This window comes from Lutra lutra, chromosome 7 (genome assembly GCF_902655055.1).
Source record: "Lutra lutra chromosome 7, mLutLut1.2, whole genome shotgun sequence".
Lineage (NCBI taxonomy): Eukaryota > Metazoa > Chordata > Mammalia > Carnivora > Mustelidae > Lutra > Lutra lutra.
In genome coordinates this window covers 75,306,265-75,327,714 of record NC_062284.1, presented here as the reverse complement: position 1 = coordinate 75,327,714, position 21,450 = coordinate 75,306,265, and the positions used below count along the sequence as shown (strand labels likewise).

Below are 21,450 nucleotides of genomic sequence, written 5' to 3'. Positions count from 1 at the left end.
TTTCTGAACCCCTTTTTATCCCCTTTCTCCCCCCCGCACGATTTGGGATGTCTTCTGATTTGGCTAAAGCATATTTTCCTGGGGTGGTTGCCACCCTTTTAGTATTTTACTTGCTCCTTCATAAACTCTTATCTGGACAAAATGACAAGGCGGAAAAATTCACAACAAAAAAAAGAACAAGAGGCAGTACCAAAGGCTAGGGACCTAATCAATACAGACATTGGTAATATGTCAGATCTAGAGTTCAGAATGACGATTCTCAAGGTTCTAGCCGGGCTTGAAAAAGGCATGGAAGATATTAAAGCAACCCTCTCGGGAGATATAAAAGCCCTTTCTGGAGAAATAAAAGAACTAAAATCGAACCAAGTTGAAATCAAAAAAGCTATTAATGAGGTGCAATCAAAAATGGAGGCTCTCGGGGCACCTGGGTGGCTCAGTGGGTTAAAGCCTCTGCCTTCGGCTCAGGTCATGATCCCAGGGTCCTGGGATCGAGCCCCGCGTCGGGCTCTCTGCTCCACAGGGAGCCTGCTTCCTCTTCTCTCTCTCTCTCTGCCTGCCTCTCTGCCTACTTGTGATCTCTGTCTGTCAAATAAGTAAATAAAAAAAAATGGAGGCTCTCACTGCTAGGATAAATGAGGCAGAAGAAAGAATTAGTGATATAGAAGACCAAATGACAGAGAATAAAGAAGCTGAGCAAAAGAGGGACAAACAGCTACTGGACCACGAGGGGAGAATTTGAGAGATAAGTGACACCATAAGACGAAACAACATTAGAATAATTGGGATTCCAGAAGAAGAGGAAACAGAGAGGGGAGCAGAAGGTATGTTGGAGAGAATTATTGGAGAGAATTTCCCCAATATGGCAAAGGGAACAAGCATCAAAATCCAGGAGGTTCAGAGAACCCCCCTCAAAATCAATAAGAATAGGTCCACACCCCGTCACCTAATAGTAAAATTTACAAGTCTTAGTGACAAAGAAAAGATCCTGAAAGCAGCCCGGGAAAAGAAGTCTGTAACGTACAATGGTAAAAATATTAGATTGGCAGCAGACTTATCCACAGAGACCTGGCAGGCCAGAAAGAGCTGGCATGATATATTCAGAGTACTAAATGAGAAAAACATGCAGCCAAGAATACTATATCCAGCTAGGCTATCATTGAAAATAGAAGGAGAGATTAAAAGCTTCCAGGACAAACAAAAAGTGAAAGAATTTGCAAATACCAAACCAGCTCTAGAGGAAATATTGAAAGGGGTCCTCTAAGCAAAGAGAGACCCTAAAAGTAGCAGATCAGAAAGAAACAGAGACAATATACAATAACAGTCATCTTACAGGCAATACAATGGCACTAAATTCATATCTCTCAATACTTACCCTGAATGTTAATGGGCTAAATGCCCCTATCAAAAGACACAAGGTATCAGGATGGATAAAAAAACAAAACCCATCTATATGTTGCCTACAAGAAACTCATCTTAAACCCGAAGACACCTCCAGATTTAAAGTGAGGGGGTGGAAAAGAATTTACCATGCTAATGGACATCAGAAGAAAGCAGGAGTGGCAATCCTTATAGCAGATCAATTAGATTTTAAGCCAAAGACTATAATAAGAGATGAGGAAGGACACTATATCATACTCAAAGGAACTGTCCAACAAGAAGATCTAACAATTTTAAATATCTATGCCCCTAACCTGGGAGCAGCCAACTATATAAACCAATTAATAACAAAATCAAAGAAACACATCGACAAGAATACAATAATAGTAGGGGATTTTAACACTCCCCTCACTGAAATGGACAGATCATCCAAGCAAAAGATGAACAAGGAAATCAAGGCCTTAAATGACACACTGGACCCGATGGACATCACAGATATATTCAGAACATTTCATCCCAAAGCAACAGAATACACATTCTTCTCTAGTGCACATGGAACATTCTCCAGAATAGATCACATTCTTGGTCCTAAATCAAGTCTCAACCGGTATCAAAAGACTGGGATCATTCCCTGCATATTTTCAGACCACAATGCTCTGAAGCTAGAACTCAATCACAAGAGGAAATTTGGAAAGAACCCAAATACATGGAGACTAAACAGCATCCTTCTAAAGAATGAATGGGTCAACCAGGAAATTAAAGAAGAATTGAAAAAATTCATGGAAACAAATGATAATGAAAACACAACGGTTCAGAATCTGTGGGACACAACAAAGGCAGTCCTGAGAGGAAAATATATAGAGGTACAAGCCTTTCTCAAGAAACAAGAAAGGTCTCAGGTACACAACCTAACCCTACACCTAAAGGAGCTGGAGAAAGAACAAGAAAGAAACCCTAAACCCAGCAGGAGAAGAGAAATCATAAAGATCAGAGCAGAAATCAATGAAATAGAAACCAAAAACACAATAGAACAAATCAACGAAACTAGGAGCTGGTTCTTTGAAAGAATTAATAAGATTGATAAACCCCTGGCCAGACTTATCAAAAAGAAAAGAGAAAGGACCCAAATAAGTAAAATCATGAATGAAAGAGGAGAGATCACAACGAACACCAAAGAAATACAGACAATTATAAGAACATACTATGAGCAACTCTACGCCAACAAATTTGACAATCTGGAAGAAATGGATGCATTCCTACAGACATATAAACTACCACAACTGAACCAAGAAGAAATAGAAAGCCTGAACAGACCCATAACCAGTAAGGAGATTGAAACAGTCATCAAAAATCTCCAAACAAACAAAAGCCCGGGGCCAGACGGCTTCCCGGGGGTATTCTACCAAACATTTAAAGAAGAACTAATTCCTATTCTCCTGAAACTGTTCCAAAAAATAGAAATAGAAGGAAAACTTCCAAACTCATTTTATGAGGCCAGCATCACCTTGATCCCAAAACCCGACAAGGATCCCATCAAAAAAGAGAACTACAGACCAATATCCTTGATGAACACAGATGCAAAAATGCTCGCCAAAATACTAGTCAATAGGATTCAACAGTACATTAAAAGGATTATTCACCACGACCAAGTGGGATTTATTCCAGGCCTGCAAGGTTGGTTCAACATCCGCAAATCAATCAATGTGATACAACACATTAATAAAAGAAAGAACAAGAACCATATGATACTCTCCATAGATGCTGAAAAAGCATTTGACAAAGTACAGCATCCCTTCCTAATCAAAACTCTTCAAAGTGTAGGGATAGACAGCACATACCTCAATATTATCAAAGCCATCTATGAAAAACCCACCGCAAATATCATTCTCAATGGAGAAAAACTGAAAGCTTTTCCGCTAAGGTCAGGAACACGGCAGGGATGTCCGTTATCACCACTGCTATTCAACATAGTACTACAAGTCCTAGCCTCAGCAATCAGACAACAAAAGGAAATTAAAGGCATCCAAATCGGCAAAGAAGAAGTCAAACTATCACTCTTTGCAGATGATATGATACTATATGTGGAAAACCCAAAAGACTCCACTCCAAAACTGCTAGAACTTGTACAGGAATTCAGTCAAGTGTCAGGATATAAAATCAATGCACAGAAATCAGTTGCATTTCTCTACACCAACAACAAGACAGAAGAAAGAGAAATTAAGGAGTCCATCCCATTTACAATTGCACCCAAAACTATAAGATACCTAGGAATAAACCTAACCAAAGAGACTAAGAATCTATACTCAGAAAACTATAAAGTACTCATGAAAGGAATTGAGGAAGACACAAAGAAATGGAAAAATGTTCCATGCTCCTGGATTGGAAGAATGAATATTGTGAAAATGTCTATGCTACCTAAAGCAATCTACACATTTAATGCAATTCCTATCAAAGTACCATCCATTTTTTTTCAAAGAAATGGAACAAATAATCCTAAAATTTATATGGAACCAGAAAAGACCTCGAATAGCCAAAGGAATATTGAAAAAGAAAGCCAAAGTTGGTGGCATCACAATTCCGGACTTCAAGCTCTATTACAAAGCTGTCATCATCAAGACAGCATGGTACTGGCACAAAAAAAGACACATAGATCAATGGAACAGAATAGAGAGCCCAGAAATGGACCCTCAACTCTATGGTCAACTCATCTTCGACAAAGCAGGAAAGAATGTCCAATGGAAAAAAGACAGCCTCTTCAATAAATGGTGTTGGGAAAATTGGACAGCCACATGCAGAAAAATGAAATTGGATCATTTCCTTACACCACACACGAAAATAGACTCAAAATGGATGAAGGATCTCAATGTGAGAAAGGAATCCATCAAAATCCTCGAGGAGAACACAGGCAACAACCTCTTCGACCTCAGCCGCAGCAACATCTTCCTAGGAACATCACCAAAGGCAAGGGAAGCAAGGGCAAAAATGAAATATTGGGATTTTATCAAGATCAAAAGCTTTTGCACAGCAAAGGAAACAGTGAACAAAACCAAAAGACAACTGACAGAATGGGAGAAGATATTTGCAAATGACATATCAGATAAAGGGCTAGTGTCCAAAATCTATAAAGAACTTAGCAAACTCAACACCCAAAGAACAAATAATCCAATCAAGAAATGGGCAGAGGACATGAACAGACATTTCTGCAAAGAAGGCATCCAGATGGCCAACAGACACATGAAAAAGTGCTCCATATCACTCGGCATCAGGGAAATACAAATCAAAACCACCATGAGATATCACCTCACACCAGTCAGAATGGCTAAAATGAACAAGTCAGGAAATGACAGATGCTGGCGAGGATGCGGAGAAAGGGGAACCCTCCTACACTGTTGGTGGGAATGCAAGCTGGTGCAACCACTCTGGAAAACAGCATGGAGGTTCCTCAAAATGTTGAAAATAGAACTACCCTATGACCCAGCAATTGCACTGCTGGGTATTTACCCTAAAGATACAAACGTAGTGATCCGAAGGGGCACGTGCACCTGAATGTTTATAGCAGCAATGTCTACAATAGCCAAACTATGGGAAGAACCTAGATGTCCATCTACAGACGAATGGATAAAGAAGGTGTGGTATATATACACAATGGAATACTATGCAGCCATCAAAAGAAATGAAATCTTGCCATTTGCGACGACGTGGATGGAACTAGAGGGTATCATGCTTAGCGAAATAAGTCAATCGGAGAAAGACAACTATCATATGATCTCCCTGATATGAGGGAGAGGAGATGCAACATGGGGGGTTCAGGGGGTAGGAGAAGAGTAAATGAAACAAGATGGGATTGGGAGGGAGACAAACCATAAGTGACTCTTAATCTCACAAAACAAACTGAGGGTTGATGGGGGGAGGGGGTTGGGAGAGGGGGGTGTGGTTATGGATATTGGGGAGGGTATGTGCTATGGTGAGCGCTGTGAAGTGTGTAAACCTGGCGATTCGCAGACCTGTACCCCTGGGGATAAAAATATATGTTTATAAAATAAAAATAAATAAATAAATAAAAAATTAAAAAAATTAAAAAAATTTAAAAAAACAACAACTATGTAGTCTATTGTCACTAAATCCCACCCACACTCAAGAAAAAAGAAATTAGGCTCCACCCCTTGAAGGGAGGAATATTAAAGAATTTGTGGATACATTTTAAAAACACCATAATAGTAATAATTAATTTTTTTCTTATTTTTACTATTGCTAGATAATAACTTACTTAATAAAATAATGTAGGCAGTATTTTTACACACATTTTATAGATCAGGAAACCCAAAGCACAGAGAAATTAAGTAATTTGTCCAAGGTCACAGGTGGTAGTTGGTTGTGTTGGAGACCAATCACAAAATCTTCACTCCAGGGCCTGAGTTCCTAGTCACTATGCTCATTTCAGCAATGCAGTTAAAAGTATGCCTCCTAATAAAATCCATGAACAAAATAATAAAATCTTGGTCAATGAAAATAAAAATAAAATTAGCTGAATTCATAATTAGTTCAATGACTGTTTCTAGAGATGACCAATTAATGACTAATTCAAAGTCTGCCTGAAAGGGAAATTATAGCTGTTTGTTTAAAATTATATCATCTACAATTTCCTCTAAAATATTTTATTTAGCCTTGAATACCAACATCAAAGCCATGCTTACATGAATGGCAAGAAGAACTGTGGAGTCTTAGAAAATATGTCATAAGAGAAATATTTGAACAATTAAAGGGCCCGGAAAGGAGAAGATAAAAGAACATATATCCTGACTTGAATACTGAAGATCTGATATGGGAAAAAAAAAATTATTTATTGTGGTTTCAAAGGAAGAACTAAAATAAATAGATAGAAATTGTGGGCAGGGGCACCTGGGTGGCTCAGTTGGTTAAGCGTCTGCTTTCAGCTCAGGTCATGACCCCAGAGTCCTCAGATAGAGCCCCCTCTAGGACTCCTCATTCAGCAGAGTTGGCTTCTCCCTCTGCCCGTCCTCCTGCTTGTACTCTCTCTCTTATTCTCTCCCTTAAATAAATGAAATCTTCAAACAAACAAACAAACAAACAATATGATCCATTTAGCAGGTGAAAAGTTGGGGATAAGAAGTATTTCTTTGAATCATCTTCAAACTCTAAATGTCTTCAATCCTTTCCTATGTGTCCTTGAGTCTTCCCCAAACTTCACTACCATTGTTTGGCCTGTTAAACTATGCCCTCCAGCCAAGCCAGCTACTGGCATTCCCCAGTACCTTGCATTTCTTGGCTCCGTGCTTTTCCCTATCTTCTTCCCTTCACCCAGGCCAGCTGTTAGCATCGACTGTGACTGGCAAAATCAGACCCGCCCTTGAAGACCAAGTATAAAGCTACCACATCCCTGATGCTTTCCCCAAGAATTAATCTAAATATCCCCTTTGTTTCCTTGGCACTGTGTTCAGCTCTCTTGTATGGCTTGGCATTCTGTCTTGCATGAGACATTTTTTATAGTTACGTTAATTCCCTATAAAATCGAAAGCTTCTTGAAGACAAGGACCATCTACTACTTATTTCCCCACTCCTGTTCAGTTTTAAGTATGACTGCCTATCACTGCCCTCATAATACATGCTTATTAAATCGGACTGGCACAGTAACTGCGTGAAATCAATAGCGATATTGGGAGGATAATTTAAACACAATTTCTTATCAAACATTACTTCTGTAGTGGAGTATTTGTGCCTCTCTTTCATTCACTAGTTCTTTTTCTTTCCTGCCTGATTTTTTTTTTTTAAGGCATGGTAAAATATATGGCATTCACCACTGTACCCATTTAAAAGTGTACAGGAGCATTTAGTACATTCACAGTATTGTACAACCATCACCACAAAAATTCCAGAATTTTTCTTCATCCATAAACTCCATACCCATTAAAGAGTCCTCTCCCCGTCCCCCCAGCCCCTGACACTCACTAATCTGCTGTCTCTATCCTTAGTTCTTCGAAATTCTGACACAAAGTCTTGTACTAAGTGGTTATTCAGTAAATACTTGTGAACTTAATTTGAATAAAAAGGCACACCCAGAAAATATATATCCTACCAGAGAAATAAACAGCAGGAAAGATTTATTTTTGAAAATATAAATTATCTCTATAGGATGCTATCTCTGAATATAACATTCTGTAGAATAATGTTAATGGTTTTATCCAACAAGCGCTTTGAAATATAGTGTTCTGTGTTAATGTTTTAAAAAAAAACCCAAAAAACAAAAACAAAACATTTAATGTGCTAGAAAAACATACCAGACATTAGTTGTATGAAAGTATTTTGGAAGAAGGTCTTTCAAAGTCTAATTTTGTGATGGGAACTTCCTAACTCCCTCCAAAATACACAGGAATGATTAAGATGACAAAAAGACATCTTAGGAGCTGGTCTTTTTTAAAGATTTCTATTGATTTATTTGAGAGAGAGAGAGAGCAGGAGCAGGGAGGAGGGGCAGAGGGAGAGAGAGAAGCAGACTCCCTGCTGAGCAGGGAGCTGGACACAGGACTCAGTCCCAGGACCCTGAGATCATGACCTGAGCAAAAGGCAGACAATTAGCCGACTGAGCCACCCAGGTGCCCTTAGGAGTTGGTCTTTAAGAGATTTTGGGTTTTCCATAAGTTCTTCACTTCAATGGCTTTATCTGTAATATTCAAAATATTATCATTTTTTTTGCCTTCTTAAAACCGTTTTGAAGGATTTCTTTTTGATGTGTTTGTGTGACTTCTGGGAGTTGGAGGAAGCATGGGTGAGGTCCCAGGCCATCTGTCACTTCCAAGCAATAATCCTACTGAAAATTCTGGCATTAGTTTGTAATCTCATCTATTAGTGATTACAATAGACTGAGTTTGGCCCATGAAAATGTTCCTTTATCTTAATATTTCTCTTTGTTCTTAGTAGCAGGCTTACCTTTATAATTTTATGATACTTTCATACTCCTGCTGCTGGAGAATCCACTGCTTTATGACTTGGTTTCTTCACCTAATAAATTAGTCACATAGATCTTATAACTTCTGAGAGGAACTGTGCGCTTTTGGTCGTGGTGTTGTTCAGTGCTAAAAGCTCACTGACTGAGGAGGGTTTGCCACAGTATAATGATGTGCAAATGACAATTTAAATTAATTAAATTCAGTGACATTAAATTCACGATAAAACTCCCAATGTGTACAAAATGACTCATTTCCAACAAGCCCTATTAAATATCATGAAATTGTAAAGGTTATGATTTAGTTAGATATTATTCCAAAGAATCTTGAGGCCATAATTAAGAGTAATTTTTTTTTTTCCTGTAAAACAAGACTACTTTGCTGTGATGATTGTTCTTAGTTATGCATTCAGGACTTTTTTTAAGTCATGTTTTATTCTTTATATGTCACAGGGAGAAAAGGGAAAGAAGGAATTTCTCAAATTACCCGAAGTGGAAATAGAGTAAAGAGTAGACACATAAAAGAAAACAGATGAGGGAGAAACATCTTTCAAAAAGCAGTACTGAGTGTCGATTGGAAGATACAGCAGAAGTCTTTTAGCTGGAGGGAATGTAAATGGGTACTGCCTTTCTGGGACTTGTCTTGACAAGGGTTTTAAACATTTACATTTCCTTTGCATTAGCAATATCCCTTCTAGGAATTGATCCTACAGAAATAATTTGAAAAGTGAGAAAAATATATGAACAAGAAAGTTCATGCAATTGTTATTTATAATGGATATTTTAAAAGAAAACTAACTCACAAACAAAATAAACATCCAAAGATAGGGGACTAGTTGATAAGTTATAGAGCGTGTATTTTATTAACTACCAGCCAGTCATTACAAATGATTATGTAGCTCTATATTTTCTTCATGGAGAGAAGTTACAACATAATGATGATAAAAGCAGTTGGCAGAACAGTATGCACAGTATGAATCCACTGTAATTAAATATATATAAAAATACACACAGGCACACATAGAAAAGAAGTTTTGTAAAAATAAACAATGCAATTTTAATAAAGGTTATCTCTAGGTGGTGCATTTATGTAGGGCTTTTTTTCTTGTTTGTTTATATGCAATTTTGAGTTTTGCTACAATAATCATGGATTTCTTACATAATTTGAATGCAGAAAATGGGGCGCCTGGGTGGCTCAGTGGGTTAAATCCTCTGCCTTCAGCTCAGGTCATGATCCCAGGGTCCTGGGATCGAGCCCCACATCCGGCTCTCCGCTTGGTGGGGAGTCTGCTTCCCCCTCTCTCTCTCTGCCTGCCTCTCTGCCTACTTGTGATCTCTCTGTCAAATAAATAATAAAATCTTTAAAAAAAAAATGAATGCAGAAAATATAAGAAATTTTTCTGATTCTAAATTCTAATATGAATTACCTAAAACCTACTGCATTGTTCCTGAATGACTATATAAACTGCAAAAAATAATGAAGATGGATAGGTGGATGGATGGGTGGATGGATGGATGGAGAACTGATCGCATATATGAGCGTTGTTTCAGTTCTGATATTGCTCACACAAAACCACTTTATTCAAGAACATTTGTGCTGGAAAGTTCTCCTGCTAAAAAATATTTGAAAATAAAATGGCTTTTTAATTTTGAATGGTTTTATTTATTTTCAAATTCAATGTATTTTTATATAAGTTCCATTTTATAAAGAAATGTACAATGATGCCAATTCATTTCATACTCAATGACATGAGTAAGTGATTTTGATGCTGCCCTTTCCAAGGGTTGGACTAGAAGATGGTTAAGCTAGATAAGTAGCTCTTCTGCACTCATGTTTATGTCATAATTCCTCTAAGTATATGTATTAGTCAGCTATTGCCACAATACTGCTGCATAACAAACTACCCTAAAACTTGATTGCTACAAGAACACACATTAAATGCTCATGGATCTACATGTGACTATGGCTTAGCTAATCAAGTCTAGTTTGGCTGGGAATGAAAGATGGCTGGACTTGGCTCTAGGTTTTGGATTGGGTTCAGGTCTCGTCCATTGGCGCTTGTTTTGAGGTTCAGGACAAAGTAGTAGCAGCTACCTGGGGAATGCTCTTCTCGTGGCAGATCACTGGAGCATGAAAATCAACCAAAATTACAATAGAGCATTCCACAGTATTAAAAATATCTGTTCATTTAATTGGTTAACTTCATAGCAAGTCTATCCCCAAGAACAACCAAAACCAGTTGAAACGTTCTCCAAAAAGAGAAGCTGGTTTACGATAAAAGAGAAGCAAGTCATAGAAAGGTATGCTTTCCCTCTTTGATATGGGGGGTTCCTCTAGTAGATAAAAGGAGAAATGCAAGTTACACATGCTGTATTTAAGTCTCTTTGAGCAAAAATTAAGAGTCAAGGATGTTACTAGAAAAATCCAATTATCCTTCCCTAAGAGCTCGTCTCAGACACCATAGCACCTGCCATTATAAAAGCCTTAAATACACCCTCATTTACATTCTCCCATACAGCCTCCAGAGTTTTCCAACCATCCCGTATACCTCTTTAATCCCCAAGGCTGCACAGATTATATTGTGTCATCCATAACACAGATAGAAAGGATGACATATTTTCTTGAGACTTATCTGAATATGCCTGATGATATAGATAAGAGGTGGACAAGTCAGAATATAAGTGAGTAACATGGAGACCTATCCTGTCTCATGAGACATGCAGCATGGAAGTGACCTTGGACTAATTCTGGCAAGCATAACAGAGTTGTAGAGGGTTACAGAAGGTAATGTGCATGAATGTGATGTCTTGCCAAGAAGAATCTGTGCTTGAGGTGAGACTACTATCTAACAGTGTAATTAGAGCCTTTAGGTGGAACATTGGGGGAAGTGAATGGAGTCCTGCCAATTTTGCTGAGACCTGTCTTTTTTAGAGGCTCCTTCCTCTTTCTGTTTTCCTGTGCATGAGCACCACAGGTTGATGACTCTCGAGTCACTGTGAAGAAAATGAATAGTCAAGGTATTTAAGTGGAGGGTGGGGGTTTGTCCCCATCCAACCCCTCTGGGCCCCAAACTGGAAAGATACTAGTTCCTCTCCAAATCATCTCACTTCCTTTCTTTAGTTCCTGAATATAATACCATAATGTAAAGAGGGAAAAAAAGCAAAAAAAAAAAAAAAAAAAAAAAAAAGGACCATCTTGTTCGGATACTTTCTGTCATCTTTGCCTCATTGCATAGATGCCAAATTAAGACCAGAACTTACCTGAGTAAGGTGGTTTTGGGGTTTTTTGTTTTATTTTTTAGGAAAGGGATACTGTGGGCAAAATTCTATAAATAAACTTAAAGGAAGAAATAGATAATTTGTTATAGGCCATGCAATACTCATATGAAGCAAACAATACATTAGATGTAATGTTTGTAAGGCAGGGTCTTTGTTCATTTAGCAGTTGTGCTGTTAGTGGGGAGGGCTAATCAGGTTTTAAAACTTCTGAAGTTTTAATCCTAGACTGGAGATATGAGAGTTATCAGGTTAATATTTAAGATGACAATAAATAGATGCAAAAACAGAAGACGATTAACAAAGAGCTGGGGATCATCATAGGTACTATCCTGCTGAAATTAAGTCAACAAAATGATCTATTGTTAACTAGGCTTTCATTGTGAAATAAAGTTAAACATTATAACAAGAGATATACTTCTAAAACCACCACCTGAATAAGACAACTCTTTTTTTATCCATGGGAGCACACCATCCTGCATGACCTCTCAGAAGTATTCAACACAGCTGATCACACCTTCCTTCTTGAAATACTATTTTCTTTGTTCCAGAATTACCCAACAAATCCCCAGCTTGGAAGTCACCTGTGATAGCTCTTCCTCCTCAACAAGACCTCTTAATGCTGTAGCGCCTTGGGAGTAAAAGTGGGTTTTCCCCCCAGACATTTTACGCTCTTTCTGTATACCAGTGTCAAATACCATCTGAACGTCAATGGCTCCCAAATACCTAATTTCCAACCAGATCTATTTTCTGATCTATTTTTTCAAACCTGTACCTATTTGACTATTCCACTTGGTTCTCTGACAAGATCTCAATCTCATGTCCAAAATGGATTTTTTAGGGGCGCCTGGGTGGCTCAGTAGCTCAGGGTCCTGGGATCGAGCCCCACATCGGGCTCTCTGCTCAGCACGGAGCCTGCTTCCCCCTCTCTCTGTGCCTGCCTCTCTGCCTACTTGTGATCTCTGTCTGTCAAATAAATAAATAAATCTTTTAAAAAGAACAAAATGGATTTTTTAGTTTTCTTTCCTAAATTTCCAACTATATGAAATATGTGACTGACATTTCCATTTACCCAGGGATTTAAAAAAGCAAATGAAGACTGTAGTTAGTTTCCATCCCTACTCCCAATCCATTAGTAACATTTTTCTCCAGAATATAGTTTAATCTGTCCCCTTTTCCTCATCTTCCCAGTTTTAAATCTTATCGAAGCCACTTTCATCTCTCTCACTCAGACTGCTACGATAGTCTTCAGAGTGCTTTCCTTCCTTCTACTCTTGATTCATTTCCACCCATTTCCCACATAGTGCAAAGTGGTCTTAAAATATAAACAGGTCCCTGACACCCTTCCACTTGAGGAAATATAATGGGATTAATAAGACAAATCCTGAAGGCATTGCATGAACCTGTTCCTCAGGGCACACCACTTGCTTCTCAAGAAGTATGGTCCAATCAGTCTGGTCCTTCTTCCACTACAGTAATGGCATCAAACCCTTTCCCACATTTGGGTTTCTGCTCCTCTATTCCTTCTATTCTACCTAGAACACTCTCCCCAGTCTTTCCTCACAAACTCTTCTTCCTTAACTTCCCCAGAGTTTCCATGACAAATATAACCTTTTCCCTAAACCAGCTTAGGTTCCTGTATTGTATACTAACCTCTTACTTGATGGCATGAGTCACAATTTGTAACTATATGTCAACTTGTTAGTATCTTTATAACTTCAGTTGTTTTTTTTTTAAGATTTTATTTATTTATTTGACAGAGAGAAATCACAAGTAGGCAGAGAGGCAGGCAGAGAGAGAGGAGGAAGCAGGCTCCCTGCTGAGCAGAAAGCCTGACGTGGGGCTCGAACCCAGGACCTGGGATCATGACCTGAGCCGAAGGCAGAGGCTTAACCCACTGAGCCACCCAGGCGCCCCAAGCCTACAGCACCCGGTATTCCCAGGCGGTCTCCCATCCAAGTACTAACCAGGCCCGACCCTGCTTAGCTTCCGAGATCAGACGAGATCAGGCGCGTTCAGGGTGGTATGGCCGTAGACTCAACTTGTTAGTATCTTTTCCTGCATCAGACTCTGAGATCACTATATTAGGAATCATATTTGTCATTTTCACTGATGCATCCCCAGTGTCCAGTACAATACCTGGGCATATGATTAGTTTCAATAAAATTTAGACAATTTCATGTATTAAATTTTTTTAAAAACCAAGCTGGTTTCATAAACAGTCTCCAGAGAGTTATCCCATTTATTGTTTATAAAAGGTACACAATATTTCATCAAATATGACCAATTATTAAATATGACCAAATCAATGTGATTAATATGACCAATGTAATTATTAAATTCTGACCAAATTATTATCAAATATGACAAAATTAGTTCCTTTTTCCTGAGAAATATTACCAATTTTTGCTAGTACAAGTAATACTGCTAACTAGCATAGCTGTTTACTTAAAAGAAATTCACAGAGGTAGAAACCACAGGGCTATTGTTTCTGAATATCCCCCCCACAGGAACATCAATTTTTCTGGGAAAACATTATAACATAGGACAGTACCCCCAAAATGATTGATCTTGAATAATGTAGTCATACTTTTTAATGCTTATCAAAGAAAACATACCTACTCTGTGTAAACTCCAGTCCTACAACAAAGTCTCCCGTGCAGGTCATATACTCATTTTATTAGTCACAGCAGTATTGACACTAATAAAGTCTAATTTCTTATAAGACCTAGGAGCATTTCCCATTATATTTTATGTGTGGTAAGATTATGACACCAAGATGTCTCTCAGGAAGACATATTTATTCTGAATATGACATCATAAATCTCATCAAGAGTCAAGGTTTTTAATTGACTCTGCTATCAATTAAGAGTAATAAAATGACTTGTTCTTTTAATTTGTAACTTGCAGCCAGAAACTCATTGCCTTTGTTCAAGGATGCATTAGGAAAACTTGAATTAAAAACACTAAATTTTTTCTGTAAGATTTCTTTCTAAAGAAAAAAACGAACCTGAAAGATTTTTGAAAATACATTTTTTCTTTAGAAAAAATTAATGTATTAACTATCAAGTGGGAATAGACACAGGACAAAAAAGTGGGCAAAGAATTAGTCTGTTCAGAACCCAGAACATAGTTAAAGCCAGGGACCAAGGCTCTAGCAAACAGAGTTGCGATTTTATTCTAGAAAGAGCTCTGCTTTGGACCAGGTCTAAATGAGGAGTGCTGTGATGGGGTGTGTCTGAATCTGATCTGATCCAGTTAACTTCTGGAAAACTGGGACATTTCCATGTCTGGTGTATTGGGGCTCTTTAAAGATGAATGTAACATGGTTCCCAGGTTCCTGTTTCAAACAGGCTCAAGCACATCCCTGGGGCTGCACTCAGTTTTTCAGGGACAATTATTTTATGAATGTAGCTGTTTCTTTTTTCTTTCCCTTCCCTTGTTTCAATAAATAAATAGGCTTTTACCCCCAGGGCCCGCCATGCTAGACTCTAGAGGATAATAAAGATTCAGGTAAGTCCCAAGCCTTGAACAGGATGGATTAGACCTGTGCAAAGATACTTGCACGGTGGGAACATACTGTGGTAAGATACAGGTTAGTGAGTGGAAGACACCTCTGGCAGTCGGTGGAGCTTTCCAGAGAAGGCACTGGGGACAGCTCAAGAAAGACAGACAGGGTAGGATTTAGGTACACAGAGATGAAGCCTGGAGACTGGAGGAAGAAAAGGCATCCAGGGCAAAGGAAATGCATTTCACTTTTATTTAAAATGCTTTTTGTTTTTTCCCCTGTCTTTCTTGGCTGGGTGGCCAGGGACCAACAGTGCTTCTGAAACTTTAATGTACCAATGAATTACCTGGCAGTCTTGTTAAAAGGCAGATTCTGATTCTCAGGGTCTGGGGTGAGGAGGAATCTTTATTTCTATAAGCTCCCCAGTAATGTTGAGGCTGCTGGGCTGAGAAGGGCAGGTGTGTTTGTTTGTTTGTTTAAGATTTACTTATTAGAGGGGCGCCTGGGTGGCTCAGTGGGTTAAGCTGCTGCCTTCGGCTCGGGTCATGGTCTCGGAGTCCTGGGATTGAGTCCCGCATCGGGCTCTCTGCTCAGCAGGGAGCCTGCTTCCCTTCCTCTCTCTCTGCCTGCCTCTCTGCCTACTTGTGATCTCTGTCTGTCAAATAAATAAATAAAATCTTTAAAAAAAAAGATTTACTTATTAGAGAGAGAGAGCACACAGGAGCAGGAGGGGCAGAAGGAAAGGGACAGAGAATCTCAAGCACCCCACGGTGAGGGCAGAGCCCCACGTGGGGCTCAGCCTCATGACCCTGAGATCAGGGCCTGGGCAAAAACCAAGAGTCTGACATCCAATGGACTGCACCACGCAGGCGCCCTGGGAAACGCAGCGTTAAGTAGTAAAGCTCTGGGCCTATGTTTCTACAATGAGGCAGCAACAGCAGAAGGGTCTGGGCAGGTCCTTTGGGCCTGAAGAGCCTCTGGGGAGAGAGCAGAAGGAGCTTCTTTCCGTGTGACTGTCTTGGGAGGGCCAGGGGACCAGAACATACAGAACAGGAGGAAGAGCATGTGTCACAGAGGAACCCCTTCCATCAGAGAGAGGGATGGAGTGCAACATTCTCTCCTCTAAGCTAGCAGCACAGAAGCTGAGAGAGAGATAGCAACTCTCCGTGGTCACTGTCTTGCTTATGTTCTGGCAGAATAAAGGACTCTCTGTTAGCTCTGAGCCTAGCTGCTTTTCTGGATCTTGGTGGAGACAGTCACTTTAAACCAAAAACAGGGCTTTCAAAAACATTGCTGAAATAAAGGAAGGAGGATGTTCAGTCTGACAAACTCCAGACTTAGTACAACAGACCAAGTTTGAGTTAAGGGGGAGTCCCTATTGCAGCAGAGTGTGATCAAAACAATCTTTGTGTGTGTGTGTGTGTGTGTGTGTATACATATATATGTGTTGTTTTGTTTTGTTTTGTTTTTCTGCTGAAGACTACTCTTCAAGACTTTTAATTCATGCAAGTCAAGAGAAAAGAGAAGAGTCATATTTGGCTATTTGTGATAGAAATTCAGAACTAGTCTCTGTTTAAATGTGTCTATGTAATGGCTTAGTAAATCTCAAGTCCTAACTTCATAAATACAAATGCTAAAATCTTTAAAGTATTAATCTATCCCTCCCTCACCACCTTTTCTTTGGAAATATAGTAATAGGTGGAAACACTAGGATATATAGACAGGAGAAGGTAAAACAATTTTAAAACATTTTCTATGTATATTAAATCTTTTTTTTTTTTTTTTGGGTGAAGACAGGAATGCTATACTGGATCTGGGGAGGTAAAATATAAATCCTTGTAGCAGAGGCCCTGCTTCTAAGAAAGAGCTCAGACTGGAAACTCAAAACACATTCTGGGTTTTCCCCTCCCATTTTTCTGGCAGTTACCAAGATGGGTGGTCAGGAGATGAAAGCAGTCTTTCAGCAGCACTCGCTGTGGGTCAGGTACTGTGCTATGTACATTACACGTATGCCCTTTTAATCTTTCAGTGAATACCATAGATGGTAATACGAGACAAGAAATCTAGTATCTAGAGAAGCTGTACACTTGGTCCGAGGTTATATAGCAAGAATGTGATGAAACAGAGGTTCAAACCCAAATCTGTCTAAAATCAAACCCTTGCCCTTTCTACCATGGCATGCTGCTAAACACCATATTGTTTTACGTTTCTCGCTGAGGGCAGTTTGCTTCCTCATGGAAGCTGTTCTTTCTAAATGTTGAGTTATATCAAAAGTCCATGGGGTTAGTGACTGGTTAAAGACCTCTAAGATTGCTCTTACCACCGTGCCTTTGCACGTGCAGTTTTTAAAATTCTGCCTGAAATTCTCTTTTCCTTTCTTTTTTTTTTTTTTTTTTTTTTGGCCAATTAATTACTTCAGGTTTCTCCTGCAGACCTCAGTTTGGACATTATTTCTTCAACAAAGTCTTCCTTTCCTTTGCCCACTATTTCTTTTTCTTTTTTATTGCACTTTATTGTGCTCCACAGGTAATGTAGTTTTTACAAATTGAAGGTTTGGGAAAATAGCAAGAAAACTAGAATTCGAAGTGGAACCTGAAGATGTGACTGAATTGCTATAATCTCATGATAAAACTTTAACGGATGAGGAGCTGCTTCTTCTGGATGAGCAAGAAAAGCGGTTTCTTGAGATGGAATCTTCTCCCAGTGAAGATATGCCTTGTATGATATCACACTCCAGATCAATTAATTGCTACTTTGCATATTTCATCAAGCAGGCGTTGGGCAGTCATCACTGAGCATCTCCTATAGCTGCTGCATTGTCAAATAGCCTTTCTGTGTCTGGGCAGTCATAACTTAGCCCATATTCTATGGAGTGTGGATGAACATCATCTCCGTCCTGGCTGAACTTCTGGAGATGTTGCAGCCAGGCATTAGCATGGCAGGTGGTCATCTCATCCACGGAGGCTGCTTTGAGCAGCTTATGCAGTGCATATCCATCAATCAAAGAATGGACCGTACTGGCCTATTTGGGGACTTTGGCCAGGGAGTCGCACATGCTGACAGACTTGGGACTGTTGATATACAAGGCAGCGACTGCCCACTGTCCACCGGTTGGTTCCTCCATCTTCCAGTTAGAGCTGTTCTGGAGCCGCTGTCTGGATCCAGCTCTTTTCAGACTCAACCCAGCCTCTGGTTCCTGTTCTTCTCCCCACTACTTCTATTATATACTTTTAATAGCCCATACCTTTGATTGTGCAAGTTATCACAGATCCAATTTGATACTTATGCATGTGTTCAGAATAGATTCCTTTTTTTTTAGAGGTCAATTATTAGTCTCCTGTCCCCGATGACGCACCTGAACGGTGTCAGCTGGTAATTCTCATTTGTTGATGGGCTCCTGCTTCGGAGCTAGCATTGGATGAGGGAAACTGAAGATTTTTAAGACCCGTTCCCTGCCCACAAGGAACTAACAATCTGATTGGAAACACATGGCAAACATATATTAATTAGTAAATTAGGGTCAGAATGTATACCATGGCAACTCAGTGAAAAAAGGTGGACTCCATTTATAAACCAGCCAGAAACCTGGAAAAGTAAAACCCTACACCAATACTAATTGTGTGCAAAACAGAATAGAGTCCCTAGCATAAGCACTCAAAGCCCATTTCAGTGCTGTGGGTCTCCCAGACCCACGTATCATGTCACTAGAAGTGACAGGTTTCATTCCCAATTGATACATACATGCAACAGCCACAGACTTATCTCTAGCCCAAGGGTGATTCTGTTATTGCCAGGGGAACCACTGGGAATCACAAACTAATACTGCCAATATTCCAGGGACTATGGCCAAGAAAAATGGCAGTTTCCTATGAATCAACCTAAAAGTTGAGACTTCTTCAATTTCTTATCTGAAAACACATTATCAGAACAAAGAACTGGAAAAGATGTTAGCTACATTGTGTAGTAGGATTTAGAAAAAAAAATACAGACCTTATTAGTCTGGAAGACATTGATTGATGATGCTAAAAGTGATGCTTTAAAAATAGTTACAATGCACAATTTCCTAGATCAAGCTGTCTTTGTCCATATCAGTTCATTCCATTTGTTATTTAGACAGCCTTTCCTTCTACACTCCTGAGCAACCTAGAGCATCTAAATCTGTAGGTGTTTTAAGTTGATGTTGACACGAGGCATTATAGGTTTCAGGAGAACTCTAGGCAAACTCAGTTTTTTTCTCACATGACCTAATGGTCAGAACCAGGGTTTTGCCATGTGACCTGCTGTCCCTATGACCATGAGTATACTTGTGCCACAAGAGAAAACTGCTTTCATGTTTCCCTTTTCTACTGCAGAACATAACTGTAATTTAAAAGTCTGTAATTTGGCATTTTTCAGTTTTATGGTTTCTTGATTAGACATCAAGAGGAAAAAAAAATTCTTGCTCTCATGGGAGTGGGATATTTTTGTAACCAGATGCAAAAAAAAAAAAAACTGATAACAATGCTTCTTGGAAAGGGAAACTTTCTCTTTACTGAGACTTTTGGACTGAGTTTCCTTATAATATTATGTATTATTTACTACCAATAATAAAAATTACTTTAAAAACAATTTAAAATATAAGTAGACAAAGCATTTTACTCAGAAAAGAACATGTTTCTATCCTGTTTATATCCTTTAGAAATGTTTATGTGTTGTTCTTGTTCTTCTTTACAATTTTATCATTAGTGTGACTTTTTAGAAATAATTCTTAGGATCTGTGGGTGGTAGAACAGAAGATTTGGATGATATAAATTGCTATATATTCTGCAAATATTTGTAACTACCTGTTATGTCATAGGTCAGGGCTAGGTATTGCCACCTTTCCATAACTTCTGGAAGGCTTCTTGTGTAAACACCCAAGCATTTTTTTTTCTTTGAGATTTCTGTATGCTTAAAATGCTTTCCCGTAGACTAGTGGTCGTTTGTTCTCCATGAATGCAGCAACCAAGGAACTCACCTGCTGTGACAGTGATCCAGGGCAGAGAGGTAAGTCCCAGGTGTCTCATTAAGGCAAAGACTGCATTGTTGACCTGCAGGTGAGAGAGAGGGTAGCCGTACAAAGGGTGGGGGTCATTTTGAGTGACTTGCTGTAGAGACGAGTACAGAGACACCTTAATTCACAAAATTGTCGAATTACCCAAAAGCTGATTCTAAATTTCTGTCAACAGAATCCCACACACACAAAAAGAGTTTGTTAAATCAAAGAAGCTTCCTGCTTAAGACAATTTTTGTAAAGCCGCAGAACTTCTTCATTTAAATTCTATTTCATATAGATATATAGGTAAGAACAATGCCTTATATTTGCTTAAACTATTAGTTTTCAAAGCCCTTAGGCATACTTTATTTCTCTGAATCCTCACAAAAACGTTCTAAGAATCGCCCAACAATTTAATACACAAGGAAAAGGCAGCTTAGAACTGGAACCTCTTGCCCATGGAAACCTGGTAGGAAATGGCTGAGGTTTAAACCAGGACCTGGGAGTCCTACCCTCAAGCACTCAGCTAGCCCCACCACATGCCTCTCCAATTATAAGCAAGCTACATGTGACTTTGTTAGGGAAATGGGTCGGATTTTCATAAGACCACAACCATGAATGTGCCCCAACTACTCCATTTCTCCTATTTTTCCCCTCCAAACAACCTTCCTGGATCTGTAGCAGCCCATCTTCCCAGAGTTGGGTCCGGATTACGTCACTGTCTTCCCCCAGTATCTTTGCTAACAACTGGCTGAAGTTCAGGCTCCACAAACTGGCAGTCAAATGCTCTGCCCCATTGCGCCAACCCCCTTTCCCATTTCAGTATGCTATTTATTGCCCCTTACACTCCAACTAAGCAGACCAGTGTACCACCACGTAGCACCCCAGCAAGGCACAGGCTAGGGTGAGGTGTGCCGCAAAACTCAAGGGGATGGCAAGGAACTCAGAAACCAATACAAATATTTTGATGCAATATTTTTAAAATTAATGCAAACAATGCATGATGATAAATATCAAAATTTCAAAGAAAGGGTCAGCATTACTGGTTTTTCCTTTTCCTTCAGACTCCAAAATGCCTCTGCTGTGCACTGTTAACTGATCTTGCAGTGACTTCTTCCTTGGCTACTTTTATTAATGATGTTTCCCAAAAGTTAGTTCTCATTACCCCTTTCCACACCAGTAACTTCTATTCTTCAATGCCCCAGCATTTATCTGTAGCCCTCTTCTGTTTTGAAAACCCATTTCCCTTAGTAACTGGTAGGACTTTGATAGCCATCTGAATCATCTTGGATCCCTTCCAGTGCCTTCTAAACC

At 39.2% G+C, this 21,450-nt stretch overlaps 1 long non-coding RNA gene and 1 other non-coding gene across 6 annotated transcripts in view; both read right to left on the bottom strand.

The window, feature by feature from the left end:
- LOC125104717 (uncharacterized) overlaps positions 1-21,450 on the bottom strand; it is a 282,875-nt gene that overhangs the window by 260,688 nt on the left and 737 nt on the right. For all 5 annotated transcript variants that reach the window (XR_007128713.1, XR_007128714.1, XR_007128712.1 and 2 more), the window contains exon 2: positions 20,119-20,191. This is a non-coding gene — a long non-coding RNA (uncharacterized LOC125104717). The remainder of the gene's footprint in view (positions 1-20,118; positions 20,192-21,450) is intronic.
- LOC125105690 (5S ribosomal RNA) lies at positions 13,533-13,651 on the bottom strand. The gene has a single exon (XR_007128989.1). It is a non-coding gene; the product is annotated as a 5S ribosomal RNA (ribosomal RNA).